The 25657-nt window shown below is 41.5% G+C and overlaps 1 protein-coding gene across 15 annotated transcripts in view; it reads right to left on the bottom strand.

Annotated features, from left to right (window-relative positions):
- Positions 1–25657, bottom strand: part of LOC138815266 (hepatoma-derived growth factor-related protein 2-like) — a 256847-nt gene that overhangs the window by 42763 nt on the left and 188427 nt on the right. For 8 of the 15 annotated variants that reach the window (XR_011368274.1, XR_011368267.1, XR_011368240.1 and 5 more), the window contains 6 exons: positions 22427–25602; positions 16173–16252; positions 15345–15477; positions 15012–15132; positions 13354–13496; positions 7675–7870 (listed from right to left, as the gene is read on the bottom strand). The gene's annotated coding sequence lies outside the window, so the exon portion shown is untranslated. Of the gene's footprint in view, positions 1–7674; positions 7871–13353; positions 13497–15011; positions 15133–15344; positions 15478–16172; positions 16253–16724; positions 16793–22426; positions 25603–25657 lie in introns of all 15 variants that reach the window. The other 7 variants (XR_011368257.1, XR_011368270.1, XR_011368242.1 and 4 more) reach the window with 7 other exon arrangements.

The raw sequence follows: 25657 nt of genomic DNA, 5'->3' as shown, positions 1-25657 counted from the left end.
CCCTCTTTGCAGATGACATGATCTTGTATTTAAAGAATCCCATAGACTCCACTCCCAAATTACTCAAGCTGATTCAAAACTTTGGCAAAGTAGCAGAGTATATAATTAACCCCCAAAAATCAATGGCTTTTCTATATGCCAACAATGAGAAAAGTGTGGCTGAAATTAGGAAAGCAACTCCATTTGTAATAGCCCCACAAAAAATAAAATACCTAGGAATTAACTTAACCAAAGAAGTGAAAGACCTCTATGATGAAAACTTTAAAATCTTGAAAAAGGAAATCAACACAGAACTTAAAAAATGGCAAAACCTCCCATGCTCCTGGATTGGCAAGATTAACATCGTGAAAATGGCAATACTTCCCAAGGCTATCTACAAATTCAACGCAATACCTATCAAAATTCCACCCTCATTCTTCAAGGAAATAGAAGAGGCAATCCAAAAATTCATATGGAACAATAAAAGACCCCGAATAGCAAAAACGCTCCTCAACGGAAAGAACACTGCTGGAGGAATATCAATACCAAATTTCAAACTCTACTATAAAGCCATAGTAATCAAAACAGCTTGGTATTGGCATAAGAACAGACCTCAGGACCAATGGAATAGAATTGAAAACCCAGAAATGAACCTACAGACCTATAGCCATCTAATCTTCGATAAGGAAGGTAAAACAATAGAATGGAAGAAAGACAGCCTCTTCAGTAAATGGTGCTGGCAAAATTGGTTAACTACATGTAGAAAACTAAAGCTAGATCCTTATATATCACCCTGCACCAGAATCAACTCCAAATGGATCAAAGACCTTGAACTCAAAGCAGACACTCTGAAAACATTACAGGATGGAATAGGAGAAACCCTAGGACTCCTTGGCTCAGGCCGAAATTTTCTGAATAGAGACCCGGAAGCACAACAAATCAAAGAAAGGTTGGACAAATGGGATTGCATAAGGTTGCAGAGCTTCTGCAGTGCAAATGACATAGCTAGCAAGATCAATAGAAAGCCCACCGATTGGGAGAAGATCTTTACTAGCCATACAACAGACAAGGGTCTCATATCTAAAATATACTTGGAACTCAAAAAATTAAACCACCCAACAACAAATCCTCAAAGAAACAACTGCCCAATAAATAAGTGGGTGAAAGACTTAAAGAGAAGCTTCTCTGAAGAAGAAAGAAGGATGGCCAATAGACACATGAAGAAATGTTCAACATCCCTAGCCATCAAAGAAATGCAAATCAAAACAACATTGAGATATCACCTCACACCAGTTAGAAAAGCAAAAATCAAGAACTATAACAACAACAGATGCTGGAGGGGATGTGGACAGAAAGGAACCTTACTTCATTGTTGGTGGGAATGTAAACTTGTTCAACCACTTTGGAAAGCAGTATGGAGGTTCCTCAAAAGACTTCACATAGATCTCCCCTATGATCCAGCAATCCCACTTTTGGGCATTTACCCAAATGTATACAAACAAGACCACACTAAAGCTACCAGCACAACTATGTTTATTGCAGCATTATTTACCATAGCTAAGATATGGAACCAAGCCAGATGCCCCTCAGTAGATGAATGGATCAAGAAAATGTGCTATATATACACAAAGGAATTCTATGCCTCCATCAGAAAGAATGACATTTCCCCATTTGTTAGGAAATGGAAAGGTTTGGAAAAAATTATATTAAGTGAAGTAAGCCAGGCCCAAAGAAGCATAGGTCCCATGGTTTCCCTTATTTGCAATATCTAGTATAGGTATGAGTCAAGCGGAAAAGGTCAGATAATGTGATATTAGGAAAATGAACCCTTAAATATGTATTTTAATGTTTTCGTTTCTTTCATGCATGTGTTTCTAATGCATTTATAAGATTATTTCTTTGTTGCTTTGTATGTCCCTCCCCCACAGTGTAACCCCCGCTTTCACTATATTTGATGTCAATATAACATGTGGAGGAGATGGGGATAAACAAGTCGTTTAAGGATTCAGGTGGACCTGTTGCAACAATGAGAAGTACAAAATGTCATGTCAAAACCAACTTTACAATGTCGGTGTGGGGGGGGCGGGGGGGTATCATTGGGGGGGGAGGGGGGAGGCTGGGAAGGGAGGTGAAGGGTAAACAAAGGAGGAGGCTGCAATGCTTGGTAAGAAATGTATGCATTATCCTGCCCATGTAATTGTAGCCCCTCTGTACAGTATGTTCTCAAATAAAATAAAATTAAATTAAAAAAAAAAAAGAAACAAAGAACTTCCACTCATCTGGTCAAACCACTACTAAATAACTCCATGCTGCTGATCACATGTATGGTATATATGTGTACACCAGAGGAGAACCAGGAAGATGACACAGAACTAGAGGGAATCAGGGAAAAACATACAACAGCGGGACCCATCAGCTGCACAGGACATTGACCAAAATGAACTAAGCAACTTAATGGCAATTATGGGAGGGTGGGAACAAATGGGAAAGAGGGAACAGCTGATACTATGCAAAACAAAAGAAATGTACATACCACCCAATGCGGAAGAAATGACTGTATCACAAAGCTCATAGAACTCATAAATGTTATACCGTAATAGACGATTTGTTCCAGGAAAGTTAGAATGTGTTTGTGACTTTAACAGCATCACTATCCCACAATACTGTGAAATTGGGGAAATTATGTAATCAATCACAATAAAAAAATAAAAACTAAAAAAAAAGATTGAAGTCCACACTAGACTCCCTCTAAACAAGCCTAACAGAGAAGGAAATGGTGACACTGTCCAAAAAGAAATGTACTCTTAGCAGGGCACCAGTGGCTCACACCTGTAATCCTAGCTACTCAGGAAGCTGAGATCCGAGGATTGTGCTTCAATGCCAGTCTGTGAGACTCTTATCTCCAATAAACCATCAGAAAACTACAAGTGGCATTGTGGCTCAAGTAGTAGAGCACTAACTAGCCTTGAGCTCTAGAGGTGAGAGGCAGCGCCCAGGCCCAGAGTTCATGTCCATGACTGATAAAAAAGAAATGAACTCTTTACCCACCTTATATAACTGTAACCCGTATCTTTTAGTAACAGTTAAAAAGTTTTTAAGTATGAATCTGAATTGGGAAAGCAGGACAGGGTCACTGGTGACTCATGCCTATGGTCCTAGCTACTCTGGGCTAAGATCTAAAGATCACAATGGAAAGCCACCAGGGCAGAAGAGTCTGTGAGACTTTCATCTCCATTTATTTATCCGGCAAAAACGAGAGGCAGGGTTCAAGTGCCAGCTGTGGAGGAGGGAGACAAGGTAGACTGTGAAGACGGAATTCAAGCTCCAGTGCCAGAACATACACATTAAAAAAGAAAGAGGCTGGGCACCGGTAGCTCACAACCATAATCCTAGCTCACAACCATAATCCTAGCTACTCAGCCTTGAGCAAAAAGGTCAGGAACAGCACCCAGGCCCTGACTTCAAGCTCCAGGAACATCACACACACAGACACACACACACAGACACAGACACACACACACACACACACACACACACACACACACACACACACACACACACACACACACACACACACACACACAGCAGAAGACAACATCCTTAAAGGAACATGACAAAATTGCAAAAAAGATACCAAGTGATTTCATTGGTATCTTTTATCTCAAACTTCTAAAAAAAACCCATCTCCGGTATACTTTCTTTCACAGTGAAATTAATGCTTAGAAATTTTAGATGGGAAAGACGTTAGGATGAAAAAGCCACCCATTCTATTCTGGTACACTTAATATTCAACTAAAATCTAAGTCCATAAAACTTCCACTGAGTAGTGGGAGTTCTCTACTCATGAGACACAAGTAAACACAACCTAAATTCTGTTCTCCATGCTAGTCTTCAAAGGTATAAAAAAAGGTGTATTCTCCCTATCTCCTTTCCTTAGATTTTCATATTCATGATCCATTAACTCTCTAACTTTTTAAGACATTAATACTAGCCACTCTTCCCAGGGTTCTCCATGATTTTTATTCCCCTTCTAAAACATGGCTCTGAATGACAAATATCCTTCAAGTCTTATGAAATCACTGCTGTTTACTATCCAAACATACTTCTAACTCCTGTTTTCCTTGTCCACTAAAAGCAATTCCTGATAAAAATTTCTGAAAATGCCAACACTTTAATCTTCCAACATCTCAAAGCATCAGAGTTAGACATTAAACCATTCTAGCTGCTGGGAGCATGAGGAGAAATGAAACTTCCTGTCTCTGTAACTCCTGAATTTGAGCTTATCTGTTTGAGAATACCATACCTGCACTCACAGCATGATCTGACAACAATTACAAAATCATAAAGAACCCAACAAATAAAAGTGAAGATACCAGGCCCCTACATTCGCCAAAATAACATGCAATACTCTATTTGTAGAGTTCTTCAGGGAGAAAAATAAATTCATTTTTAAACACATAGTGTGTTAGTCACAGACAAAGTAGCCTCACTTATGCAAGCATCATTAAGAACAGTGCCTCATATATGGAGTAATTTGCCATGTCCCATGAAGTTATCTCTCCATTCTACTGACCCATGCACTATGGACCCGAAAGTAGGTCAATCCAGTTCTCTCTTAGGTATTCACAAGTAGTGATAGTGGAACCTATTAGTATCTGATAGGTATGTATGCCAAGACACAATATAACTCTGAAGATGGAGAAAGACAGGTAGAATAAATCTCCTTCCAGAGAAAAATGATAGAGATGAGCACAGAGTATTAAATGAGAAACAATAAGGGCTATGAGAGATGAAGAAAACAAACTGGTTTTTCAAAACTTTTCCATATGGATTAGAAGTGCAGGTTTCCTTTTGATCAATACAAACTTTCAAGACTAAACCTTGGCACAGGCCAAATTTTTCTTAAAAGAGACCCAGAAACACAACAAATCAAAGAAAGATTGGACAAAAGGGATTGCATGAAATTGCAGAGCTTCTTGCATGGCAAAGGACATAGTTAGCAAGATCAATAGAAAGCCCATGGATGGGGAGAAGTACTTCACTAGCCATACAACAGACAAGGGTCTCATATCTAAAATATACCTGGAACTCAAAAAATCAAATCCTCCAAAAATAAATCCTCAAAGAAACAACTACCCAATAAATAAGTGGGTTAAAGACTTAAAGAGAAACTTCTCTGAAGAGGAAATAAGAATGGCCAATAGACACATCAAGAAATGCTCAACCACCCTAGCCATAAAAAAATGGCAAATCAAAACAACATTGAGATACCACCTCACCCCAGTTAGAATGGCTAGAATCAAGAACTCTAATAACAACAGATGCTGGAGGGGATATGTACAGAACCCTACTGCATTTTAGTGGGAGTGTAAACTTGTTCAACCACTTTGGAAAGTAGTATAGAGGTTCCTCAAAAGACTACATAGAGCTCCCCTATTACCCAGCAATCCTATTTTTGGACATATACCCAAATGATCACAAACAAGACCATCCTAAAGCTATCAGCACAACTATGTTTACTGCAGCATTATTTACCATAGCTAAGATATGGAACCAACTCAGATGCCCCTCAGTAGATCAAGAAAATGCAAAAAAGAAAATAGAAAAAAGGCTAGAATGTACCTCAGCTCAATGGCAAAACCTTGTCTAGCTAGTGCAACAACGTGGGTTCAATGCCCAGTTATCAAAAAACAAAAGGCAGAAAAACAATCAAACAAACAAAGAACAAAAGGCAAAAAAATAGCCCTAAATGAACAAAAATACTTTTTGGTCCTGACAGATTTAAATTCACCTAGCCCTGGTTGCCAAACAAAGTGCTAAGCAATTCTTATATTCAACATATATGACGATATAATTTTAATACATAGAAGTCCTTGAAATTACTTCAGAGGCAGAGTAGAGGGATATGAGCAGTTCCAAGACACAGATCTCTAACTGGCAGCTGGATTCACAAGACAACACACCACACCAGTAGAATGTCCCCATGTCCTTAGTATCAAAATTGCACAAGCTAGCTACTGAATCCAAAGTATCCTAGGACTTAATGTTTCCATATATAGACCTCCAGCATGTTTGACTTCAGCTGAAATCTCACTGGAACTAGGGATCCCAAGGGAAGTCTCTGCCTTTTCAATGATATTTGAAGTATCTTGTCCTAAAGAAAAATCAAAATGTGTTGCTCTTTATTACCCAAACTAAACAAACTAAATTTCAAAAATGTAATATCAAAGTCCATGTGTCTAAAATCATGATAGCTATAAGACAGTTTATTTTTAACAATTAGGGTTATTAATCCTTGGAAATATCTCCTTAGTATAACATTTTTTATACAAAAACTCTGATACAACATCACTAAAGAACAGACATTTATAGCAATTCCTAGACTTCATTCTAATAAGAAAATGCTAACAATTCTACATGCGATGTCTATCATCTATCTCATGATCACTTGTCTTCAAACAATAAATCCCTTGAACAAATGTAGAAGGAGATTTATTAACAAAGTCCCTTGTAACAATGTAAACGAACACAGACAGTCATGAAGTGACTGATGATCTTACACACAGTGGCTAATGTAGCTGAGCCTGAGGAGAGCAAGGACTTGTTCCAGGTGCCCCAATATCCCCATCTGGCCTGGGATATATCTTTGGAAAGTTTCCTACTGTCCCAGTAAATGATCGGGGGAGGGAAGACACTAGAAAGTATGAAAGGGCTGGGAAGGTGGCTCAGTGGTAGAGCGCTTGCCTTGCATGCCTGAGGCCCTGGGTTCGATTCCTCAGCACCACATAAGCAAAAAGGAAAAAACTGGAAGTGGCGCTGTGGCTCAAGTGGTAGACCGCTAGCCTTGAGCTGAAGAGCTGAGGGACAGCGCCCAGGCCCAAGAGTTCAGGCCCCACGACCGGACCCAAAAAAAAAAAAAAAAAAAAGAAAGTATGAAAAATTAGAGAGCAATAGTATAATATACGTAAGTTATCTAATTATTAGCCAAAGTATGGGGAACCAAATAATATTTGCTTAATGCACTGCTTGACTGACAGACACTTGCATGTTTTCATCATGTAGGCACCATGCAGCAAAGGTAATTACTGCTGATGGCATTTATAGAACTGAAAAACTATTATTTATGGTTGTAAAAACAAGTAAAGAAGTTCAATCCTAAATTAGCATTGAGCTCGAGTCTCTTAACCCCAACTTCTTTTTCCTTGTACCAGGGCCTCACACGTTTGGTTTGCTTGCTCGTGACTGGCACTCTACCACTTGAGCCATACCTCTAGTGTAGCATTTTGCTGAAATTTAGTTGGAAATTGAATCTGCATTTCATCTGGACCTAAGCATCCTCAGGAGCTAGGATTACTGGTGTGAGCCAGGGGTACCAGGTTAACCCCAATATTTTTAAATCCCAATATTTTATAGAGATTCTAGCTGGGCACCAGAGGCTCACACCTGTTTTCCTAGCTACTCAGGAGGCTGAGTATCTGAGATCTGAAGATCACAGTTCAAAGCCAGCCCAGGCAGGAAAGTTCATGAGACTCTTATCTCCAATAAACCATTAGAAAACCAGAAGTGGTGCTGTGGTTTAAGTGGTAGAGTGCTCACCTTAAGTTGAAAAGCACAGGGACAGCGCCCAAGCGCAGAGCTCAAAGCCCCATGACCCACAAAAAAATAGAGATTCTAGTCAGTGGCTGTCTGTAATACCTGAAAAGGGAGAACTTCTGAAGTCTCAGGGTCCCTGGAAGACCCAACATCTGGTCTTTTCAACTGGGCACTACAGCTTCCATTAACTTTCTTGATTGGCATGTTGGTCAACAGATTCATTAGTCTTCACAGACTCAGAATTCTCCACTGACTCCCAGTTTCCATCTTCAGTTATCACTGGAGTCTCAAGGATCATCTTTATCAGAAAGCCCAAGGGAAAAAAGTGATTGAGGTCAGCTTTTTTAGTATACATTATTTGTCTAAATCTTTTGACACTTTCACAGAGTCACAGGCAGGAACATTAGTAAATTAATACAGACAAGATCCCACAGATCTTCCCCCACGTTCTCCTAATAACAGCTTCCATAACTGAAGCATAATTCATTGTGGCAGAATCCACCAATCTTCAGATTTCAACAGATTTCAACTGAAACTCTTTCACTTCAAGAAGTATAGATGAAATTACATAGCATGCCACTTGTTAAGAATTTTTTACACAGCATTTAAGTCCCTCCAGACCAACTTCTATTGTATTAAGACTTTTTTTATTGTTTCTGAATAGTCCATGCTATAAATGTACTTTGGGACTATCACAGAAATAAGATGATTCAGAAACCTTATGTATAGGTGTTTATGGGAACCAAAGCTTTCTCTTGGGCTACTCAGTTTAGTTTTAAATGTTACTGTTAGGCTGGGCATGTGCCTTAGCAGTAGAAAGCTTGCCTAGCATGCATGAAGCCCTGGGTTTGATTCCTCAGTAACATATGAACAGAAACTGGCACTGTGGGTCAAGTGGTAGAGTACTAGACTTGAGCAAAATGCTCAGGGATAGTGCCATGGCACTGAGCTCAATCCACAGTACTGTCTCAAAACAAGGTATTTTTCTATTCTTTTCCCAAGTAAACTATCACTTCATTTTCCTAGTGGCAATGTATGAATAATCAAGTTCCCCTGAATTCTGATCAACCTTGTGTTGTCACTATTTTGATTGAACCATTCAAATAGGTATGTAGTGGTACCTCACTGAGCCTTTTAAATTGCATTCCTCTAATGGCTGGGACAAAGGCATCCTTTTATGTGCTTATTTGCTGAATATATATTCTTCAGTGAAACATTTATTTGTATCTTTTGGTCATTATCCAATCATTGTGTTTTGGTTTTTATCATTATGTACTACAGAGACTTGAGAACACTGTTTATTAGAGATTTAATTCCTCTACTATATGGCTTGCAAATATTTCACGCTAGTTTATAGTTTATCTTTTTCCTTTCTTCCTAGAGTCTTTCCCTGAGCAAGTTTTTCATTGTGAGGAGGTTCATTATCTATTTTCCCTTTTACTGACTATCCTTTAAAATCTTTAGTAATCACTTCCTACTAAAACTCTTCCAGAGATTTAATCTATCCAAAAATATTTCTGTCAGAACAGTTTTTTAGGGTTTTGTTTCCTATTTATGTGGTGGCCCTAGGGAACAAAAGATGTCCCTAATCCTTTTGCTTTTGTTTTTTAGATAGGGTTTCCCAAATTTGTCTAGGCAAGCCTCAGACCATGAATTTCTTACCTCTGCCTCTCAAGTACCTGAGATTACAGGCATACACTACCATGCTTGCTATCTCTGAAACACTAACTTTTTGTTTGGTCTGCTCTTAAACCTTAATCCTCCTATCTCCTTCTCTGGAGTGTCTAGGATTATAAGTATAAAACACTATTCTGGGCCTTTTGCTATTATTAAAAATATTCATCATAAATATACCAAAATTCTGTTAGTATTGGAACATTTGATGTGACAAAAGAGATGACGATTGACTTATATTTTACACTTACTTTTTTTTTTACAGTGCTAGTGATAGAACTTAAGACCCCACACATACCAGGGAAGAGCTCCACCATTTGGCTATATCCATTGAATTCCTACTTTAACATTTTTTTTGCCAGTCCTGGAACTGGAACTCAAGGCCTAGGCACTGTCCTGGAGCTTTGTTTGCTCAAGGCTAGCACTCTAACCCTTGAGAGACAGCCTCACTTCTGGATTTTTCTGTGTATGTAGTATTGAGGAACTGAACAACGGGCTTCATGCATGGTAGGCAAGCACTATTACTAAACCACATTCCCTGCACCTCAGATCAACTTTTAAGCAACAATTCAATTACCCAATCTAATTCCTTCCAGAAGAAGAGAAGGAGAATCAAATACCATGAGAGAATAAATGTATTTCCTCCTCTTTCCTTCACTCTTCTCTTGTGCTCTCTCTCTTTCTCTTTCACCCTCCTTCACCCATACACACAGGTATGTATAAACTATTTTATAGAGAGATGGATTACATGTAGGAAAGAGCCAATATATGACAACAAATGTTTCAAACAGATTTAAAAAACTTATTAACAACTAAGGCAGAAAGACCAGCACACTACTATAATTAAGATACATACCAAAAATGCTAACAGAAAGGAAAACACCCATTTGAATCAGGAGACATGATTCATACACAAAGAACCAAACACAAGTCTAGAGCTTGGAGTGTCAAATCTAGCCTAGAGATGTTTTTAATTTATCTATATAGTGCCTAAACTTTTAAATGAGTTCCATGTTTAAAAACCAGTCTTCATACAAAAGTGCAAGTGTCCAATTTCCCTTGAAAACTGAAAGATCTAGCAACAAAGGCTATATAGTGACTGGTTAATAACTACTTCATGCCAAATAGCTACTGGTCCTTTTAGGCAATGCTCCTGCACCTCAAAATTGGCACTCGAATTCAATTCACTCATTTATGTTAACTGATTAGCCCTATAGTCATCTGCAAATACCTGCCATGAGACATACATCAGACTGTGACAGGTGAAAATGCCAGAGAGAGTGTTCAAAGGTATAAAAACAATCCATGAGAAAGCTCAAAGGTATACATGATACCAGTTGCCTGGAGCTATTAAAATACCAGAGAGAAAAAGAATCACGAGGCATGAAATCAGAAGGCAACTTTAAGATACCTTGGAGCTAAGCTGTAGGTGTGTGTGTGTGTGTGTGTGTGTGTGTGTGTGTGTGTGTGTTTGTGTGTGTGTGTGTGTTGTATACTATGTGTAATGCATGCACTATATGTAATACAAAATATATCATTGTAGAAATGTAATTCATTTAACTTCATATGATATTAAGACATACTCTGAAATAGGAAACAATGGAAATCTCTATACTTTGGTCATCACCATCTAAATTTGAATCTACATGTTTAAAAATCATTTAGAGGGGCTGGCCAGGTGGCTCAGTGGTACAGTACTTGCCTTGCATGCATGAGGCCCTGGGTTCAATTCCTCAGTACCACGTAAGCAGAAAAAGCCCGAAGTGGCACTGTGGTTCAAGTGGTAGAGTGCTAGCCCTAAGCTGAAGACTTGAGGGACAGCACCCAAGACCAGAGTTCAGGCCCCAGGACCAACCAAAAAAGAAAATAAAAGATCATCTAGAATGTGTTAGGATGGAAGACAAAGAGTTTATATTGTTTATACTGTTAATATTATTAGTAGAAGGAATGTAGATACTCTACTCTCAATAAATTCATCATCTCTCAGCAAACATAAATAAATAACAGGTAGGTGAAAGTGCAATTGCATTATTTAATGGTTTCCTAAGTTTTCTGGGTATTTTATGATGAATTGGAAAAGAGAAATATGCCAGTAAATTAAGAAAAAATAAGCCAAAAGGATTCATATTTTTAAGGAACCAAAATGCATATGCTTTGTGTCTCTCACTCCTACCATCAGGCTGCCTTTTCCCTCCTTTACCCTTCTCAGCAATCAAGGCTTACCAGCAACTTGCTCCTGCCAACCTCAACTTGGGGAGTACCATGCACCCAGCCAGCACATAGCCACTCCTGATGCCTACAAAGTGTGCTCCCAATGCCTGGGAAATACTTCCCCCTGTGGGGTGGGTCTGGCCAGGTATACTTCTGGGTCCGGGTTTTTCTTTGGTCTGAAGTGGCTGGGCTCTGGTTCATTGAGTTTGGGCACCAACTGGGTGGTTTAAAGTTTGGCTGACCATAATCACTGGAGTGATGTCAGCTGGGAAAAGGAGACTGGGGGTGTCCATCTGCATTTGTGTTTTTGAAGATCTGACCCTCCAACAGGTACTGAGCGCTAAGTAGCCTCCCAACTATCCCGAGGTCAGGGATTACCCAAGCCACTGATTGGCAAGGCCCAAATGGGCAGAACAGGGCTGTCCAGGCCAGTAGCAAAGTGTTTGCAAGGACGTTTAGTTATATGAATTGGGCAGGAGAAGGTGAGGGAGGACTAACTAGCAAATGCAAAGGCCTTAACAAATTTTAATAATCCAAGAAAAGAAAAACAAAAAAATGCTGCAAAAAAACGGGTCAAGGGGATTGTAATGTGGCTTAGTGATAGAGGCTTGCCTGGCATGCATGAAGCCCTGGGTTCAATCCCTCAGTACCACATCCACAGAAAAGGCCAGAAGTGATGCTGTGGCTCAAATTGTAGAGCACTTATCTTGAGCAAAAGAAGCACAACGTCAGTGCCCAGATGCTGAGTTTAAGCCCTAGGACTGGCACAAAAAAATGAGGGGGAGGAGGTTTGCAAAAAGGAGGTCTGGGACTTGAACACCTGGCTCGTCGAGCTTATGAGATGGGATAAAGTTGTTTCTCTCTCTCTCTCTCTCTCTCTCTCTCTCTCTCTCTCTCTCTCTCTCTCTCTCTCTCTCTCTCTCTCTGTGTGTGTGTGTGTGTGTGTGTGTGTGCGTGGTTAATTGGAGATGAATCTCAAATTTTCTGGCCCCCAAAACATTAGACTCCTGAGTAGCTAGGATTACAGGCATTAGCCACCTATGCCCAGCTCAGGATAGTTTTAACTCTTAATATGGAACTTAATGGGAAAAGGCAGTAGGTTTCTAAGCAGACTAGTAAGATGCTTTGATTTGTGGTTTTTAAGATGAGTCCCCCTTCCCTCATTAAAAAAGATGCATCTCATTATTTATCCTTCAGTAGTGTAAATGTGTGAAGTCTGGAGTTGTGGAGCTAGAAAGGTATAAGTTTATAAATAAAAGGAAAATGGAACTTTTCAGAGGTAAAGAGATTGGATTTTTTTTTTTGGCAGTCTTGAGGCTTGAACTCTGGGGCTGGGCACTGTCCCTGAGCAATTCAGCTCAAGGCTAGCACTCTACCATTTGAGCTACAGCGCCACTTGCGGTTTTCTGGTGGTTTATTGGAGATAAGAGTTTTACAGGTTTTCCTGCCAGGGCTGGCTTTGAACCCTGATTCTTGGATCTCAGCTTCTTGAGTAGCTAGGATTACAGGCATGAGCCACCGGCACCTGGAGAGAATTGGATTATGTAAAAATCCAAACATGTGGCTGGGTATCAAACACAGTGGTTAGATGTCTAGCCTAGCATGTGCTAGGAGAGAAAGGAAGCAGAGAGAAAGAAGAAAAGAAGAACAAGAATAAGGGAGACAGGAGAGAAAAAAAGAGAATCTATGTTTTCTACTGCTTCAGTGGTTTCAGTAGAGCCATCATTCTAAATAAACCTTCCCCAGATAAGTCTCCGATTTGTCTGCCTGGGCTGGCTTCAAATCTGGATCCTCAGATCTCAACTTCCTTAGGTAGTTATAATCGTAGGCTTGAGCCACTCTAGCTCTGGCCTCTTAACCTTCTGTTTTATCTAGTAGCTGCTAATTTCCTCTTACCTCATTTCTGGGGCTTGAACCCAAGGCCTGGGCATTGCTCTTGAGCTTTTTTGTTCTAACCTAGGGCCTAGCCACTTGAACCACAGCTCCACTTCCAGATTTTTTTTGGTGTTTCACTGAAGATGAGTGTCACAGGTGAAAATCTATTTAAAGAGAACAGTAAAAACAATGTAGTTAAACAATTGTGTCAGAACAGGAGCTCAAAGGATCATACTTTGAAGAAAAGGTGCTGGATTCATGGACACAGACTATGACTTTCACCGTCCTTAGATTTAACATAGTAGTAGATACACAGAGACACTAAATAAATGCTGCTTGATACCAGTTCCATTTTGTGTTGCTTATATTAAACCTAACTCACTTTGTGAATGTCAGTTTGGAAGGAAACTATCTTGCAGAAAAGCTTATAGGCAAATCTCCAACATCAGGCTAGGTTCTCAAACAGAACTTGAGGCACTTCACAAGCTGGGCCATTTAGAGATGAGGCAGAAGATCTTGCTGGAATACCAACCTGGCCCATGTCCATCTCAAGCAAAGCATCTGGTTCCCATCTGTTTCCTAAGCTAAACCTGCACAGAGATACTCTTTGAAGAAAATCTCTTTACAATTGAACTATAGACTCATGTTATTTGCCAATTATCATGTAAGAAACAATGGCCTCATCCTGAAAAATACTGGCAAGTATCACCTTAAGTAGATGACCAAAGATACATCCAGGCAATGAGACACCAGAAATTGATATGACATAACTGAGCTTTCTCATTCAGTTATAAAATTGGGCACAAACAAACAAGGAAACCAATATATGCCTAGCTGGGTTCCAGTGGCTCACCCATGGAATTCTAGCCAATAAGGAGGCTCAGATCTGAGGATGTTGGTCCAAAGCCAGCCCAGAGAGAAAAGTCTGTGACATTCATATCTCCAGTGAACACCAGAAAACTGGAAGTGGGTGCTGTAGCTCCAAGTGGTAGAGTGATAGCCTATAACTAGCTCAAAGAGAGCACCCAGGCCCCGAGTTCAAGCCCCAGGACCAGCCAAAGTAAAAAAACACCCACCCAAGTCACACTGGGAGGCTTCCCACAGGATCAGTAGCTGCCCTTTTCAAAAGTGTCAAGCTCATACTAAAGAAAAGACAGTGGAAATGTCACAGACTGGAGGAGGCAGAGGAGGTCTGACAGATCAAGGGAAAGCAGGATCCTGGATGGATCCTGAGTGGGAGTGCCAGTTCTGAGGCTTGAACTCAAGACCTGGACACTGTCTCTTAGCTGTTTTGCTCAAGGCTGGCACTCTACCACTTGAGCCACCACTTTACTTCAGGCTTTTTGATGGTTTGTTGGAGAGAAGAGGCTCACAGACTTTCCTGCCCAAGCTAGCTTTGAAACTTAATCCTAAAATCTCAGCCTGCTGATGAGTTAGGATTACAAGTGCCAGCTATATTTTCTGTTTTATCTTGCAATAAAAATAAAAAGATTGGGGGGGAGGGGGGAGGCTGGGAAGGGATGTGAAGGGTAAACAAAGGAGGAGGCTGCAATGCTTGGTAAGAAATGTATGCATTATCCTGCCCACGTAATTGTAACTCCTCTGTACAGTATGTTCACAAATAAAATTAAATTAAATTAAAAAAAATAAAATAAAAAGATTGTTTTCAAAATACATACTTGGGAGGGAACAAGGGAGAGGCTCTGCTAGTACTGTTGACTCTAGCCGTTTTTGTCTTATGCTACAGCTGCAGGGCAGGCCACATGGGCAGGGTGTGGTTCAGGCACAGGCTCAGCCTGCCTAGAACAAGGAGGTAAAAATGAGGTGTACATAGTTCTGACAATAGCTAGTGGTCTTGTTTGGCCTTCTAGTGTAGAGAGCAGAAGGAAATAAAATGAGGAAATAATAGTTGAGGGCACAGTATGTAATCTCATTATGCCATGACAAGATATTTGTTCTTAACCTGTCAAGCAAAAGAGAAAAGGTATATGTTTCTCATCAAGGATAGATACCACCTCAGTGGTCACTTCTCAGTCCTCTTTGCAAACAAATCCCAATTTTGTCTCATCATCCATTCTGTTGGTTTCTGTGTTTACATGGGATGTCTGGTGCTGCAACAGCCAACTTGGGATGATGAGCTTTAGCCTGTGGAGAATATACCCAGTATGGTCAATTCAAAAGATGGTAGGAATATAAATATAAGAAGACAGACTAGGTGCCAGTGGCTCAGGCCTGTAATCCTATCTACTCAGGAAGCTGAGATCTGAGGATCATGGTTCAAAGCCAGCCCAGGCAGGAAAACCTGCGAAACTCTTATCTCCAATAAACCACCAGAAAATCAGAAGTGGCCCTGTGGCTAAAGTGGTAGAGTGCTAGCCTTGAGCTGAGTTGCTCAGGGACAAAGCCCAGGCCCAGAGTTCAAGCCCCATGGCTCACAAAACAAAAGACAAAAAAAGAAGACAGTACTGAGCCACTGAATTAATGAATTCTACCGTCTCCCTTGTGCTATGGTTATTATTTTTTTCTTTTTTTTTCCAGGGCTGAGGACTGAACCCAGGGCCTTGCACACGTGCCAGGCGTGCGCCCTTCCCCTGGATAACCCCCCAGCCCCACTGTGGTTATTATTATGTGAAATAATAAATCTTCCTCTCACTGAAATGAGTTAGGCCTTCTATAATTACACCTAAAAGCAACCAAAATTATGCTTGAGTCCTAAGGGAAAATAAAAGGCATCTAGAAGTAATACAAGAAAAAAAATATAGGTGAAAAATAAAAATAAAGGCTAAAATGCATTAGGTGCATAGGGCTCTGAAAAATCTCCCAGGCCTGAAGAAACTCACCTGGAGTTTCAGAAGCCAGCTCCAATTTACATTTAACCATCTAAGTCTAGTTGCTATCAAGTTCTTATAGGCAGTGATCCCTGAGAAGAGGAAGAAAAATGAAAGGGAAATAAAATTAAACAACTGCCAGTGGAGAAACCAGCTTTACATGATCAATTTCCTTCCAGGGAATCTCTATTTGTCTGAAGAGAATTTCTTCATCAGATCCCTGGCCCCAAGTCAGAGACAGGTATATGAGGAGGAGACAGGACAGGGCAGCCTAAGATGGACAGTGACTCATCTGGAATGGAAGAAAGAGCTAGCATGTGGCAGAGACTGAGCCCAAAGCTGAGCCTGACTCGATCCAGAACCTTCCCAATGCACTGTCATGCCAGAAATGAAAGCCAAGCTGCAAAGCCACCAAGAGCTGCTTCTAAGCCATTCTGAAAAGTGCCCACATTCACCCAGGCGTCTCACCAGAGACCCCAGGTATAGTCCAGCAGAGCACTTGAAAGCAGAAACCCAAGAAGCAAAGCAGGTGGCCTGCATCCAAATTCAAGAAATGTAACTCACTCAATTGTCACTGTGGCCAGGCCTGAGATTTCCAGTCAGTCCCCTACACTCTAGCCTGAGGACAGTACCTATTAGGATGAGACCATATAATAAGACACGGATGAAGGCCCTGTCTGACTGCCACTGCCATTAAGAACAGCATTATAGATGGGTGCCCATGGCGCATGCCTGTAATCCTAATCAGGATGCTGAGATCTGAGGACCATGCTTTGAAGCCATCCTAGGCAGAAAAGTCAATGAGGTTCCTTATCTCCAATAAAGCAACAAAAAAGCCAGAAGTGGAGCTATGACTCAAGTAGCAGAGTGCTAACCTTGAGCAAAAAGCTGAGGGACAACTTCTAGGATGGTGGTGTGGGGAAAGACTAATACCACAAGCCCCTTTAGGACAGGTGCTCTCACTTATGCCCATTTCCTTCAGAGCATTGCATAGCCCTCACCTTACTGACTTGCCTCTCCCTGTTTTAACACAGGATATTCACTTGGCCAGTCTATCTTGCAGCATCCCTAGCAAAGCAGCTTTTTCTCTGGGGTTTAACCAAGGAGCCAATACTGTCTGTGATTGGTTAACTGTGCACAGTCCAGAATCAATGATACCTGGGGTCCATCTGGCTTGGCCATCTACTGTTGTAGCTTACAGCATATTGTTCAACACTTCTGTTTTCTTATAATAGTTCTTGCTCATGGGTCCTAACGGTCACAATAGAATAACTAATAGGGTTACTTGTGTACACACACACACACACACCACTGCAACAGTACTACAAGGGAAACAAGGCAACTCAACAGGGAGCTTCAGGATTCAAACATCTACCACATCCTAAGTATTTCCTGTTCCTTCTTAAGTAATTATTAATATTATTCCTATTTTGGTGCAAGTACTGGAGAGTGAACTCAGAGCTGGGACACTGAGCCCCACTCAACTGGGGACTGAACTATCCCTAAGCTTTTTTGTTTTTGTTTTTTGTTTTGGGTCTGGTCATGGGGCCTGAACTCTGGGCCTGTGCACTGTCCCTTAGCTCTTCAGATCAAGGCTAGCACTCTACCACTTGAGCCACAGCACCACTTCTGGCTTTTTTTTTTATTACTTATGTGGTGCTGAGGAATGGAACTAGGGCCTCATGCATGCAAGACAAGCGCTCTACCACTGAGCCACCTTCCTAGCCCTTCCTTAAGCTTTTTCTGCTCGAGGCTAGTGCTATACCATTTGAGCCATACCTCCAGTTCTGGCTTTTTGCAGGTTAATTGGAGATAAAGAGCCTCACAGACTTTTCTTTCCAGGTTGGCTTCAAACCAGGACCCTCAGATCTCAGACTCTTGAATTGCTAGGATTACAGTGGTGAGCCACCCGCACCTGGGTACAATCTGTTTTTTTAATGTTTTTTTGAATGTTTTTTATATCTATTAGATATGGAGATTAGGAATCTCTGCTGCTCTCTTTTTTTCTTAGCTGTATTTTCTTTTTCTTAGCCCCTTCCTTAAATGATTCTTTATTTTTTATTTATTTATTTATTTTTATTTATTTATTTTTTGGTCAGGGGTCCTGAACTCTGAGCTTGGGCACTATCCCGCAGCTCTTCAGCTCAAGGCAAGTGCTCTACTGCTTGAGTCACAGTGCCACTTCTGGGTTTCTAGTGGTTTATTGGAGATGAGAGCATCATGGACTTTCCTTCCTGGGCTGGCTTTGAACCATGATCCTCAGATCTCAGCCTCCTGAGTAGCTAGGATTACAGGTATGAGCCACTGGCGCCCAGCCCTTAAACAATTGATTCCCTATCTGGTAAGAGGAACAATGATTTCACCTCCTAATGAGTAGGTTGTCACAGATAGCAGTCTGTGAGCATGAGACCTGTCATATAATAACTACTTACTGAAACAGGCATGACCTGTAAGGGCAGAAAGAAAAGGAGCTAATGAAGGGGACTCCAGGAGGACAAGGCAGCTCTTCTCTGATAACACTAAGAGCTCCCAGAGGTCAGGGATAGTATCCTCAGATCTATGACCCCACATGGACAATAGGCTGATTCTCTACATATCTGATGTCACAGCAATCTTAGTACCAAGAGTGGCTCCTTTGTGCCAGGACAGGAAGGAAGGAAGAGGACAGGGGGGCCCATAGACAGGCAGCTCCTGAAACAGATCACCAGGTGACAAAATGAAGACAAGAGTATAATCAGGAGACCATCACATCCTCTGCAAGCTTCTCCACCAGAGGCCAGCAGCAGAGGAAGACAGACAGCCCACTGTGGGTGAACATGAGCACCACACTGGGAAGGCCCAGAATGGTGAACCAAAGAAATATAGGAAGGGGAGAGCTTTGGAGATGTATATCAGCTCTGACTTTTACCAATCTTGAGATTGCTCCTCATGGTCCTCAATTTCCTTATCTGTACAAGGTGGAAAATTATCATCTTGATCAAATACAAGGACAGGGGAGCCCTTGTTCCAAAGAGAGACATAAATGGTAGTCATGTTATGGAGATTTTTTTTCTGAAGGTAAAAACTAACCTCCTAGCCAGATACTAGTGGCTAATACCTGAAATCCTAGCTACTCAGGAGGCTAAGATCTGAGGATCATGGTTTTCAGCCAGCTCAGAAAGAAAGGTAAGTCTTTGAGACACATAGCTCCAAATAACCACCAAAAAGCCAGATGTGGAGCTGGGACTCAAGTGGTAGAACACCAGCCTTGAGGAAAAACAAACAAAAAACAAACAAACAAAATCTCCTGGCCTTGCATTTAAGACCTAGCCCTGCATTCAAGCCCTAGGATCCGCAAGAAGGAAAAAAGGAGGAAAAAAAAAAACTCTCCTCAAACAAGAATACAAGCTAAGAGGTTTTCAGCTGAATGCAACTAAAATAAAAATGGGAGAGCCCGTTGTTTCCTGAGGATGACTATTTATGAGGCCAATTTCATTTTCAAGTGCTAATGAGTCCCCAAAGCAGACCCATGTACAGCCTGGAGTCCAGAAGAGTGGGAAGACACCCAACCCAAACTTTGTGGAAGCTCCAAGGACACTTGTGGCGCTCAATCAGAGTGTAATGATCAGAGCAATAATCTAAATAATGAACAAGATAAAGTGTGGTGGAGGGGAGGAGAGAGAAGATACAGGTGGAAAGGAATAGTACTTAAGTTTTTTGTATTTCCTCAAGACAAACTTCTGTCTGGAATAGATTAATTCCATCTATATATTAATGTGGATTACTAATTAATGAGTTAAAAATGCTTTCAACACAAGAAGTGCTAAGAAAATGCTTAAAAATAATGAGTCTCTGGGTATGTCTCCAAAAGAAATATGCTAGCTTCTGTAATTTTCTCTCTCTCTTGTAACATTTAAAATGTTATGGTTTGCCAGGCATTGGTGGCTCCTGCCTGTAATCCCAGCTACTCAGGAGGCTGAGATCTGAGAACCGAGGTTCAAAGCCATCCCAGGAAGGAAAGTCCGTGTGACTACTATCTCCAATAAACCACTAGAAAACCAGAAGTGGCACTGTGGCTCAAGCAGTAGATTTCTCGCCTTGAGCTGAAGAGCACAAGGACAGTGTCCCAGCCCAGAGTTCAAGCCCCACAACCAACCAAAAAAAAATATTATGGTTTGAAGGAAATGGAAGGGAATCATGGAAATTCATTTAAAGCACAAAATCAGGAAATTGGAAAGCCTGGTCAGGTAACTAACTTCCTTGAAGTCCTATGAACACTATCAATGCACATTCCCCAGTGCGCTGAGAGCGCTGTTGCACACATCTGAGCTGCAGTTCATTCTTGGGATACTTGAGCACAGATGATGTCTTGAGTGTCTTCATAGCCCTGCCACACAACACTTTACCAGGTGCACAGCAAACAGTCAATAATATGTTACATCACCAGGTCTTCTCAAAAGAGATGGGCATGCCTAACTATGCAGGAAGCTGAGATCTAAGGATAGAAGTTCAAATCCAACACAAACAGAAACATCAAAGAGACCCTTACCTCTAATTCATCAGCAAAACCCTAAATTGGAGGTATGGCTTAAGTGGTAGAGTACCAGCCTTGAATGAAAAAGCTAAAGGACAGCACCCAGGCATTGAGTTTAAGCTCTAGTACTGACACAGAAAGAGATAGATTGGGAGGTGGGGGGGGGAGTAAAGTTTAAAAAAGGAAGAAAAAGATTTTTGGCATTGGAGAACTATGAAGGCCCACGGACTAGGTGATCAAGGTCAAATTGACAGTGAAAATACATCAACTTTGTGCTAAGAATGGCATTTACTTCTCTGGTTTTCTCCTCCCAAATCCATGAACTTCAATCTAAAATCAAAAACACATGAGATGAATCCCAACAGATTCTAAAGCATGTCTGACTAGGGCTCCTCAAAACCATCCAAGCTGCCCCCAAACAAGGGCAGTGTCAGAAGCTGTCACAGCCAAGAGGAGCCCAAGAAGCCATAGCAACTCAATGTGAAGAGGTTTCCTGGAAGGATTTTACAGAAGTAGAAACAAGCCTGAGAAGACCCAGAGCCCAGCTAAAGTCTCACAGACACAGTAGGAACCCCAACCTTCCCTCATATCCACTTGGTGAAAAGATTCTCACTGACAAGCTGATGATGCTTTCTTTACATGTACAGTGACAAGACCTTTGTAAATTTGTCACTGAAATGCAATGCTCAGAAGTGGTGCTGTGGCTCAAGAGGTAGAGCGCTGACCTTAAGTTGAAGAGCACAGGGACAGCGCTCAGGCAAAGAGTTTAAGCCTCACGACCACCACCAAAACAACAAAAAAACAACTAATAATCCTAAAATGCAATTCTCCTTCTCTGGAAACCCCAACTTCTCTTGAACACAAGTCCTGTATAATTTGGCACTGAAGCACCTCATGGACCTCAGAGCATCATGTAGCGAGAGTCAAAACTGAGGCCCAAAGTGGGAGCCAGTGTTTTCCCAATTTCTAGTTTAGGATCTGGTGCTCTACTTGGGCTGATGCTTCAACACTGGCCAGATCCAAAACTCTCCCTTCTATCCTGCACACACCAAGAACCAGTTTAGGACTCTGGGATAAATTCAAAGACCAGCTTCTGGTCTTTGCTAGCATTGTGGCTGGTGTGGTGCAAGGACATATGTGTGGAAAGTGGTTTGGTATTTAGCTACATGTCCTTTTGCCATGGGACACTATGCCAGAGCCACACAGAAAGTCCATCCCTGGCAGGGTAAGGATCCAGACATAAACACACAGCTTTCAAGGGGCTAGGAAGGTGGCTCAGTAATAGAGTGCTTGCCTCACATGCATGAGAACTTGGGTTCAATTCCTCAGCACCACATAAACAGAAAAAGCTGGAAGCAGCAAGTGGTAGAGTGCTGGCCTTGAGCTGAAGAGCTAAGGGATAGCACCCAGGTCCAGGGTTCAAATACCAAGACTGGAAAAAAAACACAAAAACAAACAACCACCACCACAACAAACAAAAACAGCTTCCAACTAGGGTGTGTGGAAAAGGCAAAGTTCTGCAGGCTGGCGAGGTGGCTGCATTTCCTTCCCCTGTGTGGGCCCCATCCATCAGCCTCCCTGAGGGATCTCAGCTACTTGTAGGGCACATTTTCTAAATGTGAACCTGTTTTTCTTATGAGAATCAAAGTGCTCCAACTAACTGCAAGATCATAAATACTCAAAAGTGACTGTTAATAGCAGTGGCAGTTTGCAAAATACCAAATGGCAGCAAGAAGTGGATATCATAACTTACCTTCTTTGCTTTCCCATGTTCACAGAGGTGTTATGCAGGGTGTTTTTTTTTTTCCTGGTGGTTCTCTTTTTTGTTTTGTTTTTTAAGTGATGAGATCTTCTTTCAAGTAGGTTCACAGGGGCTCCCTGGGACTTCAGGCAGTACCTTGAAAATTACTTAACAGATACTAAAAAGAAAACCAAAGAAGCCTACAATTCCAAGCCTAAAAGCTAATTTTAAAAATATGCCTAATATCCCAATGCTAGTGGCTCATACCTGTAATCCTAGCTACTCAGGAGGCTAAGATCATTAAATTATGGTTCATGGCCAATGCAGGCAGGAAAATCTATGAGACTCTTATCTCTAATTAACTAGAAAGAAATGTAGGAAGTAGAGGTAAAGCTTTCGTGGTATAGCACCAGCCCTGCATGAAAGAAGCTAAGTTTACCATTCTTTTACACATGAAAAAAATCAGGTCCCAAAAGGTCATTTGTCCAGGCCACTCAGCTACAGGACAAATTGGGAGATGTGAACAGAAGGTATCTAACTTTAGAACTCAGGGCTTGGCTCTCACCCTGCTACATTCCCAGTCAAAGCAGACCAGAGAAGGATGGAGGACCTCAGCAAAAACCATCCCTGTGGCCATGTATTGTGGTACTCAGGAAACAGAGGCAAGAAGAACACTAAGAGTATGAGGTAAACATGGGCTACATGGACAGATCCTGTCTTAGAAAAACAATCCTTGTGCACAGGAGCAGCCTAGGGACTATGTGAGTATCACATTATGGGAACCTGTCATTATTAGCTCAATGAACAAAAGGATAAACTTTTAGAAAATAGCCAAGATCCCTATATGAAATGGTGGACATAGAGGCCTAGTTTTGCCACCCACTGTCTTTTTGGCCTTTGTTCCTTTATCACTTAAATGGTGCAAATACCACCTTCTCATTGTTAAGACAATTTTGGTGAGCTCACATATGTGAAAAGTTCTTTGAAAAACACAAAGTGCTGTATAAATTGTGTTATTAATGAAAATCTCTAAAAATTGAGTCAAGTTGCTAAAATTCATTCTCTCAGATCCCTTTTCCAGAGGCAGAAAGTGAGGGGAAAAGAGATGAAAATAACTTGCCTAAAGTTCCAACATTGAGAAGGAATGTCACATACATGGCAGGAGGTCTGGAGTGTCATTTGTTCTTCCTGCCCTCCAGTCCATCCTGTTTACCAATGCACACACACATGCAAATACACACACACACACACACTCCCCTCTTTAGCAAACAAAGGTGCTGGGCAAGTAATTGCTAGGCCTCAGAAGGAGGACACTAGCACTTCTAGTGTCACTGCTGTGACCTTTGACCAAGAGGAGAACTTTCAGCACTAGAACAGAGCTTCTCCCATACAGATAACATTGGGGAGAGCAGAGGGTCAGCAGCCCAGTACTACTGCCAACAGTAAGGAAATAACTCCAAGTTCCTCGTACTTGCAGAATCCTACACACTAGACCATTTTCCTCGGTCCTCATCTCCTCTATTTTCTGACATTCAGTAACATTGTAGAAGGATAAGTTACAGAATCCTACAATCAGGGTTCATAGGAACTCAGATCCTAAGGATTGCCTACTCTAACTCCTCCCATCTGGCATTCCAATTTCCTCCAGTTTCAACTTTGAATTCTTCCAAGGATGGGGAGCTCACTACTTCAGGACCAGCTGACACTCCCCCACACTTACCGAGATTCCATGATAGAGCAAGCACACAATGTAGCAGGGATGAGGCACATGAACCTTCCTCAGGACTAGCCACAGGGTAGAGGGGCCCAGTACAAAGTGACAACACAGCACCTTTTGTTCAAATATTAATACTTTCCAGATAGCAACAGGAGAAGGTTAAACTAAGAATAAGCCTTTTTCTGCGTCAGCCCTAGAAATTGAACTCAGGGCCTGGCACTGCCCTGGAACTTATTTTGCTCTAGGCTAGCACCCTACCATTGAACCATAGCACCACTTCTAGTGTTTTGTTGTTGTTGGTTGTGGGGCTTGAACTCTGGGCCTGGGCACTATCCCTCAGCTCTTCCGCTCAAGGCAAGCACTCTACCATTTAAGCTACTGTGCCACTTCTGGTTTTCCAGTGGCTTACTGGAGATAGGAGTCTCATGGCCTCTCCTGTCCAGGCTCACTTTGAACCTTGATCCTCAGATGCAGCCTCCTGAGTAGGTAGGATTACAAGTGTGAGCCACCAGCACTTGGCCACTTCCAGCTTTTCCTTGGCTAACTGGAAATAAATGTCTCATGGACTTTCCTGCCTGGGCTGGCTTCAAAACAATGATCTTCAGATCTCAGTCTCCTCAACAGCTAAGATTACAGGCATGAGAGACTAGCGCCCACCCTAATTACAAGCCTCTGTGCCTCTGCATTGCTTCTGATATTAAATTCAGTGGGCCTGAATTCATCTATTGGCTAATACTACTAGTCATTTACTTAGTTGAGGTAATGATATCAATTTCTGGGGCATAAATAAGTTAACTATTTAGGAATCTTAGAATTCAGAGTAAACACCATTTTTGTGCCTCAAATACTACAAGTTGCATTTTAAGATGTGCAATGAGGGGATGGGAAGGTGGCTCAGTGGTAGAGTGCTGGTTTTGCATGCATAAGGCCCTGGGTTTGATCCTCAGCACCACATAAGAGAAAAAGCCAAAAGGGGCACTGTGGCTCAAATGGCAGAGCACTAGCCTTGAGATGAAGATCTGAGGGATAAGGAGATGTGAGGGGAGGGATGGGAGGGGAAAAACAAAGGAGGAGGCAACAATACTTGATAAGAAATGTACTTATTACCTTGCTCATGTAATTCTAACCCCTCTGTACGGTATTTTCACAATAAAAAATTATTAAAAAAAAAAAAAAAAAAAGCAGAGGGATAGTGCCCAGGCCCAGAATTCAGGTTCCATGTCCAAAAAAAAAAAAAAAAAAGTGCACTGAAATGCATGCTAAAGTTACACACTTAGGTACAGAAAGAGTTTGAGGAGTAAGTAATCTGTACATCACCTCATTCAAAGCTGCAGACTGCTCTTCAGCTGCTGGCTCCTGACACCTCTGCAGACCATGAAGGCACCAGGCAAGAAGAATCACAGCCATCACTGAGGCTGGAGCCAGTTTTGTGGGATCCAGTGTTGAGTTGCTGGAAGGCAGGGAGAGGCTCCTTAAAAAATATGAAATTAAGGCACTGTCAGAATACATCAGTAGCCGGGCGCTGG

This window comes from Dipodomys merriami, unplaced genomic scaffold, assembly GCF_024711535.1.
Source record: "Dipodomys merriami isolate MVZ:Mamm:240054 unplaced genomic scaffold, mDipMer1.0.p SCAF_1084, whole genome shotgun sequence".
Lineage (NCBI taxonomy): Eukaryota > Metazoa > Chordata > Mammalia > Rodentia > Heteromyidae > Dipodomys > Dipodomys merriami.
This window is presented reverse-complemented; position numbering and strand designations above follow the sequence as displayed.